This window comes from Nycticebus coucang, chromosome 13 (assembly GCF_027406575.1).
Source record: "Nycticebus coucang isolate mNycCou1 chromosome 13, mNycCou1.pri, whole genome shotgun sequence".
NCBI lineage: Eukaryota > Metazoa > Chordata > Mammalia > Primates > Lorisidae > Nycticebus > Nycticebus coucang.
Genome location: NC_069792.1, coordinates 84,888,644 through 84,899,691, shown reverse-complemented (window position 1 = coordinate 84,899,691; position 11,048 = coordinate 84,888,644).

Genomic DNA, 11,048 nt, shown 5'->3' with positions numbered 1-11,048 from the left:
GTGGTCTGACTAGGGACCCCCAGGCTACCTGCCATCCCTGGGCCAGCACTGCCTTTCCTATCTGCAGCCCTCCCCACACTGTCGCCAGGCACCTGCTCCCTCTCTGCTGGGATGGCCTGTTATCACCAAAGCAAACATCCTGATGCCCCCTCACACGCAGTTCCTTTCCCAGGCTTCCCTGCTGCAGTCACCACCCCCACTACCCAGTTGCTCCAGGCACATGCTTACCAGGCATCTTTGATTCCTCCCACCCTGGTCATCAGAGACCATGTATATTTAAAGTCCCATCAGTTCGTCTCACCTCCCGCACAGCCAGCCACCACCCCAGGCTGAGCCTCCATCCTTCCTTGCCTGGACCCTGCGTTGCTGGGCTCCTTGCCCCCTGCTACTTTGTCTCCAACTCCTTCTGGAGTCAGTCTGATGCCTGCTCTCTGGGCACCAGCCACCTGGTTTCTCCTGTACCTCAAACTTGTCATGATTATTCTTGCCTCAGGAAGAACACACTTGTAGTTCCTCCTGCCTGGAACTCCCTTCTCTCTGACAGCTCCATTAGCCAATCCCAGCTTAGATGTCATCGCTGAGGCTTTCCCAGGCCACCCTATCAAGTCCTGTCCCCGTCCCTGCCCTCAGAACACACCCAACTCTCCCCTTCACACTGCCCAGTATTGTTTGCCCAGCAGTTGTCACTTCCAGAATTATCTCATGTTTACTTATGTGTTGTCTACCCCACCCTGCTCCCCCACTAGAAGACAAGTTCATCACTGACACAGCAGCACCTACAACTATGGCGGGCACATAACAGATGCTCAATAAAATGGGATTGCACAGGTGCACGCCTGACAGTGCCCTTCCTCCCTTTCTCCAGCCAACTCTATCCCGTGACTTCCCCTTTTCTCCTCAGTGGCAGCTCAAGTATCAGACCCTTTCACATCCAAGACTCACCTGTCCCCACGCTCATGCAGGGAGTCACTCCCTCCATATGCGCGGTTCCACACCATTCCATTGTGATGCTTACAAGATAATTCTTTGTCATTCTCTTCATCCATATTTCCAACTAGACCCAGAGCTCTACGAGGCCGAGGACCACGTCTTACTCACACTTCCAACCACAATGCACACAGGAATTCTCTGTACCTCTCATCTGCTCACTTTCCTGAACACCAGATCTGAGCGGGTCATCCCCTCCCACCCCTTCTCCAGGGCAGCCTTTACAGCACTTACCTCCAGTCACATCTGTCTCCATTGATTGATTGATTTGTTCTGCCTCCAGCTCAGAATCCCCAGTGCCTAGAACAGAGGCTGAGACACAGTAGGTACTCAGAAAAGCTTTGTTTGCCAATGACTCATTCAATGTGTTTGTTAAACAAAGGACTAATTAAGTGATTGGCCACCACTGAGCGCCATAAACCTCAGGGTACCCAAGGAGCGGGAGATTCAATGTTATGTTTATAGCTGTTACTCATGTTTTCCAAAACAAGACACAGGGACATGATTTATGAAAATCACATTCTCAAACAAATGTTTGAAGAGGAGGAGGTCAAGGAGAGATTCAGCTAATGAGCAAATTGTATTCCAAAGAACTCCAGAGCAACCCCCCACCTGAATTAATGACTTCAAGTTTCTTGTGTTTGGCCTTGAGAGCCCAGCCAGGAGCACTAGGTCTCTCTACATCTCTACTAACTCTTTCCAACTAGTTCAATTAGAAACAGGCCTATAGATAATTGCCCAGATGTTTGATTTCGTCAGCGGTCACATTATATGTGCAGTCCAAGAAGATGAACATCAGTATTGATGGGCAGCAAAACAGGTTTCCAGTGCGAATTCCAGGCAGAGTAAAGGCGTTTCCACAACCTCAGTTCCAGGAGGGAGCCCTCAGGCCACCTGCCTTCTTTATGGCCATCAGCCATGAGAGTGGGAAGGTGGGATCTGCTGGTGAAACCAGACATGTAAATAATGCCACCCGCACTTAATCACCCTACGTCTGCCGCATTGCCACAGATGTGATAAATAGAAGTTGGGCGATGTGGTGACCACCAGGGCAGAAAAAGGGGAGACCAGGACTGAGCCCACCCATGAGGTCAGCAGAACAGAAGCCATCTCAGGCTGCCAGCAACCAGCCCCCCAAAAGTGTTGTCTCACCAGGATGGCATGAGAGGCCTGGCCAGAACAGGTTCAGTGGACAGAAAAAGCTGATCCCAAACAAGCTCTCAAGTTTGGAAATGGACCAAGAACTCAGCTGATGGTGCGTCAGCTTTAGATGGGGTCTCTGTGAAGAAGACAAAAAGAAAAGTCACTCTCCACTGCTCCGCTTTCCCTATGAGAGATGCCTCTATCCCCTGAGAGCCGTGCGTGGCACCCAGCTCAGCGGCCCCCAGCCTTGGCTGCACAGTGCCACCTCCTGGGAGGCACAGAGAATTCTGATGCCTGCCCCCCAGCCCCCCACCAGAGAATCACTTTTTATTGGACTTGGATTGGGGTGCAGTCTGGGAATTGGGAATTTTTAAATCTCCCCAGAGAGTTTCATGTAAAGCCAGAGTGAGAACCCAGCCTCAGGTTGAGGAAGCTCTGAACCCAGGTTCCATTTTCACCCACAGATACCCCCAGCCACTCCCATTACCCTCCAGACTCATTCTAAAGCAGAAAGGAAAGAAAGGGACCATCCACCAACTCCAGTCCCTAGAAGGTCCTTCTGAAAAATACAATATCCTTCTATATAGGTTTTATTGAGGCCTTCATAATTTCCTATAAAGCCCTAATTCCTCAGACTAGCTTTCTGAGGACCCCATCCCACCTGTTCATCTATTCATCCAACAAACGTTCATTGAGCACTTATTATGGGCCCAACACTCTTGTTCTCATGCAGCTTTCGTTCAGGAGACAGAGAATAACAATGAGTTGTTACCCATAAAATCGCTTCAAAACCTGAAAAGTGAATAAAGCAAATAAAAACAGGGTGATATGACATAAGGAAACAGGTGGGTGGTGGAATATTCTTCCTTAAGTGCTCAGGGAAGGTCTGTTTGATGAAATAATGTCTGAGCTGAGTTCTGAATATGAGGAACCAGCCATGTGAAAACCACAGGGAAAAGCACCCTGGCAGAGGGAACAGCAAAGTTTCAAAATCAGCTCCCTGAGGCCCCGCTCATCTTCTCTGCTGCCATGCTGGGTGCCAGTTCTTTGGATTTGCCCCACCAGAGGTACCCTCTTCTGATCCAAATTATTACTTCTTCAAGAACCCCCTCCTTCAAGAAGCCCTCCATGACCAGCCCTGCCTCATTCTGACCACTCTGTACTTCACCTCCAGTGTCAGGGGGATGATGACCTTGGTAAACTGCATAAAGCGTAAGACATGATCGCTACTGTTCCTGCCTCCTTCGCATCTTACCTGACTTCACACTGAATCATCACTCCCTGGATTTGATTGACTTGTTGTTTCACCTGGCTACAACCAGTCTCCTCCCATAGGATTGTTGGTCCTTCAGGGCACAGATCAGGTTTTCTGTTCCTGTCTGGTATCCCCAGTTTCTCCTGGAACAGAGCAAGGTATTCATCCACAGCCCCTGGACAGAACTGGTTATAGGAGAAGTCACCTCGGTTGTCAATAAGTGTTTGTTTGACTGAGAGAATTAATTAGTAAGACTTGCCACAAAACCACACAGCCTTCATTCTATTTTGCACTATCAGTATCTCGGCTTTATAGTTGAGGAAACCAAGGCACGGAGAGATTAGGGATCTTGCCCCAGGTCACACATCTGGTGAGTGACGGAGCTCGGATTTAAACCCAGGTCTGCCTGGGTTTAAATCAGATGCTGCAACCACACAGCATGACACAGCCCTATGAAGAATGGAGGTTGGTGTTCCCATCCTCGATTTTTCCATAAAGAAACTATAACACATAAAAGAATTAGAACAGGTGGCCTGACTCATGGATGGATTGGTATCAAAGCCTGGGCCAGGATTCATGGCTGTGAGTGCCAAGGCCTCTGGCTCTCTCTTATGCCATATCCTTTTCAGAAAGGTCAACATTCTGGTCAGAATTCAGTCAAAGGATCCAGTCATCACTGTGCCCTCTGCTGATTCCAAGTGCTGCCAGGGAGTTCCTGACCACACGCAAATGCAGAATGAAAGAGCAGGTGGGCAGAAGGCCAGAGCTTATGCATTCCACCTAAGGAAGGACCTTTATTTTTCTTTCTGTCTTTCTCTTTCTTGGCCAGTTGAAGGTTGGAGATCAGGAAGGACACAGCAAGAAGCTAACACATATCACACCTCCTGAGCAAGTCACTTAGCCTGATTTGTAGGATAGGCTTCATGGAGGGCTGCCAGATTTGGCAAATAGAAATACAGGACATACACGTAAACTTGAATTTCAGATAAGAAAAATTTTAGTATAAACACGTACGGTGCAATATGTGGGACAAACTTATACAAAACACCCTAGTTTGATGGAAACTACCCCACAGGACATCATGAGGATTAAACACCACAGAGAATGTAAAGTCCCATATATTCCTGACAAGAGTGGCAGCGCTTGAACCCAGCTTTGCTCAAACACTGCTTTTCTTCATTTATAAAACAGTTGGACATGGAGAATTCCAGATCCTCAGACAGACTAGAAAATTGGCCATCACAGAATGTTGACTCATGGCTTAATAAGCAAATTTATCTCAAGAAAAGAGGGTTCCTGGGCTGTGCCTGTGGCTCAAGGAGTAGGGCGCCGGTCCCATATGCCGGAGGTGGTGGGTTCAAACCCAGCCCCGGCCAAAAACCACAAAAAAAAAAAAAAAAGAAAGAGGGTTCCCTCAGTGCAGAGGGTGGGGAGCTGCTCTCTCCCCGCCCCCAGGGAATTTTTCTCTGCCTGGACAGTCCATCAGTTCTCCTCTGAGATGTTTCGCCTTGGCCAGAGGCAGCTTCCGTGGAGGAACTGTAACTAAAGAAATGGCCCTTTCCACACAGCCACCTGCTTTGGGAACCGGAAATAGGAAAGGAGGGATGAGGGGTAGAGCCAGGGGGCCAAGCCAGTTGGGTCCAGGAAAGTTAGTTCCTCATGAGGAGGGATAATGGAAAAGGTAATAGTGGTTTTTGCAAACAAATATAACTTGGCTAAGCAAGAGGAGAAAATGAAATGGGAAGTTGGGGGGGTGGCAGGTAATAAAAGGGGAACAGGGCCTAGGGAGAGTACACCCAAAGCGAGTTTGTGGGGATGTGTCAAGGTGGAAAGGTCTGTTCTGCCTAAATCAGAATGTCTGGGCACCTGGGAGGAGGGAGATGTTTCCCAGAGGTCCTCAGACAACCCCAAGCACACCTGCGAAGCGGACAAGTTTGTCCCCACCCACTCCACAGCAATACTTAGTGTAACCACCTTCCCTGCCCTGCACTCCCCCAAAACCTCAGAGACATCGTTCAAAGGAAGCACCACCTTCACACTCACCTCCAAACCAGCTTCTCCACTGACCTGCTCACCTGTCCCAGGAGCTCCTTCTCATCCACCCCAACCAGCTCCTCTGACAGACGAATCACAGGACTGAAGCATCCTCTCTATGGATAACTCATACTTTAATAACACTGTCTAGAACAATCTTTCCCCCTTTTCTCCTGCACTTTCCTCCACTGTTGTCTAACTCATTACCTGCTCTGATCAGGCTGAAGAGAGGGCCAGGGTATGGCCTGGTGGAAATGGTATGTCTTTCCAAATACCCTCCATGGGCAACAAATACAGTAGGTGTGTAGGACAAATTCAATACTTTTGTGTTGAAATCAATCAATTAGTATGACCTGATGGCTCTCCCAACTTCAAAAAAATCATCCTTATTACCATTCTTCTACATTGGGGGAACAGCCACTGATGCCTGGAAAACTCAGTCGCGTCATAGGTTTACCCCCGCCTGCCCCCTCCATTGTGTAATATTCTGATTTGAGGATCCGCAGGCACTTGTGTTGAAGAAAATTCTAGAGATAATGATAATAATGCACACATCTCCCAGGGGGAAGGACAGTTCCTGGTTGCTATTATTACTACAAGATATTGTGCAATGCCTCTGGGCAACTGACAACGTACTAGGTGTGATGAAGAGTTTAAATAGCAGACTTCCTGACCTTGGGCTCATGTCTGAAACTTCAGGGCCTGTACTGGCCTGCCCATTGGAATGGAAATCACATAAAGATACTCCCTACTTCCTTACCCAAAGCCCTGGGGACTTTGGCAAGCTTTCCCAGGAATGGAAGTTAGTCAACCATGTTTACCTTTGCCCACTCTATCTCTATCTGTTGATTATTCAGGTGTCACAGAAAGTAAAGAGATGATAAGGGAAGCCGTCATCCATCCAAGGGGCTCCTGAATCCTGGTGAGTTCTGAGGATGAAACTTCTAGAATAATGTGTAAAGCTACTGCTCTGATACAAACTAGTGTCTCTCAAGTAGCATCTATTTCCCACCAAAAATTATTTACAAGAAATGGCAAATACTCACTACACCCCAGAAAATGAGGCCTGATAAAAACCCTATTTGAATCTGAGAGTCACTGGTATCATGACAAGGCAGGTGCAGTTGGCCAGAGAGGTAGTGGATGGCCTAGTCACACTTTGCCTCATGGAAGGGAGAAGATCCAATTCTCCGAAAATCACTAAGAAAGCGTTCATTTCTCCCACACTTCTGTCCCTGGACTCAGAGACCCACAGAGTAAACCAATCTTAAAAGTGGCCATCGATCCTCTTCTATACAGGGTGACATCTTTCGAGGCAGCCAGAGTACATGTTAATGTACTCACACACTCTGCACAAAAATCTTTCTGTATCCTTTCAGGGGGCCAGATGGGGAAGACAGTGAAGAAAATCCATGCCAACCACTCTTTGCATCCTGAAAGGTGGAGTACACTCAGCATAAAAATAAACAAAGAAAGATATAAATCACTCAGTTCATAAACTGCCACTGTGTAATACTTCAGCTCTTGCAGAATAAAATGTGTGATTTCCAGAAAAATGTGAAGAAAAAAATTTTGACCCCGACCTATTATACCTAGCCAAGTTGTTGTTCGTTGGTGGTACGAAACAGAAAGAGAAATTTCTGAAGGATTTGGAAAATGCACCTCTCCCACATTCTTCTTAAAAATATATTGCAAGTCAACGAACTCTAGTTAATCAAAAGGCAAGTCAGAGTTAAGCATTTAAGGATGAGAAAGCGGCAACATAAAAGCACAGTTAGAATGTACATCAGCCAAATAGAGAGCCATATGTTCAAAAACAAAGAGCAAAGTCATCTTTAAATGCTATAGGACATAAAATAATTTGATCATAATCTGAGCCTTAAACCCCAGACTACGTTTACAAAAGCCAGACAATGGAAGAAGTGGCAGTGCCTATATTCCTTCTCCTACCTGGCAAAGGATCAAAAAATATTCTTTTGCTTTTATTTCTGACCATTAGAAAAACGTAAGCTAAAAAATATTTTTGGAAAAACTTAGTAGAGAGGCACTGTAAAAATATAAACAGTCTGAAAAGGGGAGATGTAAGAAAAGAGGCACCCCATGGCAGGCTCTGCTGTGAAACCCCATTGTATGTCTTCTTTGCTTTACTAATAAGGGATGGATGGATCAGATTGAATCCTGCCCGCAAGGAGCTACAAGCTAATACACAAGAGAGATGGAAACATGTGATTTAAATTCAGCCTGGTATGAGAGCTTTTCAAAGATGTATATAAAGTTCTCCTTCTATGGGGATCCAGAATTCATGGTGGCAGCAGGGTGACGTGGTCAGGAGGGAGGCTGGAGAAGGCATTCCTTCAGAACACTTCGAACAATTAAATTTTTACGTCTGTTTTCCCTATCATATTATAGGCATGAACAGAGCCTTTGTCTTCTTCCCTAGTGTCTTGCTGAATGGACTGATGATGGGTGACATGGTTAGAAGGATGGATGGATGGATGATTAGATGGTTAATGCATGGGTGGATAAATGGATGGGTGATGGATGGATGGATGGATGGATGGATGATAGATGGTTAATGGATAGATGATGGATGGGTGATGGATAGACAGATGGATGGTTGGATGTATGTATGAATGGATGGATGGATGACGGATGGATGGATGGATGATCCTTAGTTAATCAGATCCTTCCTTGCTCAATTCCCTTTTCCCCTATGGATTCTAACTATACTCACTTCTAAGGTAGTAAAATTCACCCTCCCAATCACCTTCAACCCAAAGCAGCCAATTGCCAAACCATTCCTGAGTAGCCCAGGAGAGGTGGCACTTCAGCCTAAATGCCTTCTTACCATCAGGGAGCGCCCGGTTGTGGGAAACAAAGAGGCCAGGGCTGTGTATTATTCTTTGTGACTCACAATGCTAAAACAGGAGTGTAAGAAAGCATCCTAGTCCTGTTCTTTCTTCTCAGTTTGATTGAGAGCCCAGAAAGCTGATCTGTGGCATAAATGATGGATGAGGTCAGACTTGAGTTTGCAGAAAGAAGGGGGGCCAGACAGCCGGGTTATATCAACAACCCACAAGCAGTCCTGATGTCATCTCTGTTGGCCTTTTTTTTTCCTTGCCCGCCCTGAGGGAAAAAATATGAAGATATTTTCTGCTGGTGGGGCAGGGCAGAGGAAGAGTTGGGAATGCAGTCATCTGCACTACTGGCCTAGTAAAAGTAGCATTAAGATCTTCACTCCTGGAGAACGGTCATCATGGCCACCCCTGGGCTGAAGGAGCAGGCCCCCATTCGGCCTCTGTCTGGAGTACAAAGTCCTTGTTCAGCTTTCCACAGGCCAGTTACAAAACACATCCAGCTGGAAGACAGACGCAGGCAGATAGGCTTTTACAGGTATAGAAAAAAAGTTAAACCTCATATCAAGAGACAGGTTCCTAGTACAGCTTCCCCTGATCCAGCTAACTGAAACCTAAGTTGTCTGCTCCTCAAGTTTCTCCTCCACCTGCCGACCGTGGGAACAGCAGATGCTCTGACACCACTGGGAAACAGCCTCCCAGTGAGAGGGCAGCTGCCACAAGGGCCTCTGTGTGTGTGTTTGTTCATCCTTGAAACACGAGAGCTGCTGCAATTGTGGTTCCCCACTTGGTGCGAGGGAACTGCTTATGGAAGGGGCTGGAAGGGAGCACAGCCCCAGAGGGGCTGGGAGGATGAGGTGGGGTGGGGTGGAGCATGCTTGGTGGCTTTCTGGCTGTAGCTGTCAAACCTGAACCAGTCTTCCCTCTCCACAGGAAGCCAGTGCACCGGGGCAGGCAAGGGACTGAGGCCTCCTGAGTCCAAGAGTGCTGGAATGTCGTTCAGAAACTCTACAAGGAGAGGGAAGGCTCTCTGAGCTGACTTAAAAGGACAAAATAATACAGAAGACAGGCTGGCAGCTCCAGTGCCAGAGACATATGGAAGCTCTGAGGCAGCCTCACGCTGCAGCTCAGCCTCTACGGCCCCCCTCCAGACCACAGCTCACAGAGGACATCCCAGGGCACAAACCACAGGAGGGTGAGCTGGAAGGGTCAGGCAAGGAAACAAGTGCAGAGAGGTTAAGCCACTTGTCCAAAGACACACAGCCAGTGGGTGGCAGAGCCTGCACTGAAATCCAGGCCTCCTGGGGACTGATCGGATCATAGGGAACACAGCAATTGCTCAGGGAAACAGCTAGAGTGCACAGGAGACCAAATGAGACTCTGAAAGCCAGGCACAAGACCTCCTGGAATTTAGGGGGATTATTTTCACAGTAATAATATAATACTAACCATAATTTACCACAAATCTACCTGTCTCAGGTGGGGAAACTAAGGCTAGGAGAATGTAAATAACTTCTCTAAGACCATACAGATACTGAAGGAAAATGCCAAGATTATTCCCAGCCCTTCTGCCCCCAAAGTCTGGGCATCGATTTGTTATGACACTGGCTTTCATCAAAAGAAGGGACAAGGAGGTGAATGTCCTTGTTTATTTCAGGTTGCCATATGTTCAGACCCTAGACCAAGACATCTTCTAGAATAAGTTAAGACAAAATGTATAAAACTCTCTGAGACAACTAGATTCATGAATAGGCTGGTTGGGGTTACATGTGGGTGGTAGAGGCTTTTTCTAGGTTGGGCTTGGGGTTCTGTGTGTGTTGGCTACGTGGCAAACACCACAGCTCTCCTTGTGGTTTTTCCTAACGTTTAATGCAAGGCCAGAATTCTAGTAGGCCAGGCCAACAGAATGGGCCCACTTTAAACATTAGAAACTAAAATATTTAGTAAAATTGGTCAGGTGTGGACATTGCACACCAAGGCTCATCTGAACACTGGGCAGGGATATATTCCAGAAGGTCAAATTATGTAGGAAATGTTGGGAAATCTAAAATCCCTGCCAGTGCTATGTTAATTCCCTCCCAGGAGCCCCTACCTATTACCCTCACCAAAACCCATGGCTCATTTGCCAGCCGGAAGAGAAATGATGTAGGCATTTCAGAGCAAGAAAGAAGTCATTTTTTCAACAAGGAAGAAAGCACTGGCTTTGGAAGTGGGAGGACCTCGCTTTAGTTTTCAACCTGAACTGAACTCATGCTTTGCAGTGTGAAGCAGTTGTTTTACTTTTTGCTCCCTCACATGATTGGATTTGATTCAGACAAAGGCCATCCAGGGCTGCTCCAAAGCACCACTGGCCTTGCAGTCTACACACCACGCTGTCTGTGGCAGCCCTGCTGACCCACACGGCAGGGGGCGTGAAGTCCCCCCATCGGGCTTCCCTTGATCCCTCCATTCTCCACTCTGGTACAGGTCGATTCAGGAACTATACATAATCCTCCCACTGTGTGCCAGGTACAGTGCTGGGTGCTGGGGCCAGAGAGATGTAAGTTGAGGTTCCTTCAGTCTGGAGACTTCCACTGTCACAAGAGAGACACTGACAGTAAACATCTGCAATGCACATGACATCAGCAGTGTAGGAGGAAAGTACAGAGGGTCCGAGAGGCCCAGGAGAACTTCCAGAGACATGATCTTCAAACTAAGCTTTAGAGGCTGACCAGGAGCAGTGACAATGACAGACATAGCATGGGGAAGAGCTCGTGCAGCTGCACAGAACACAA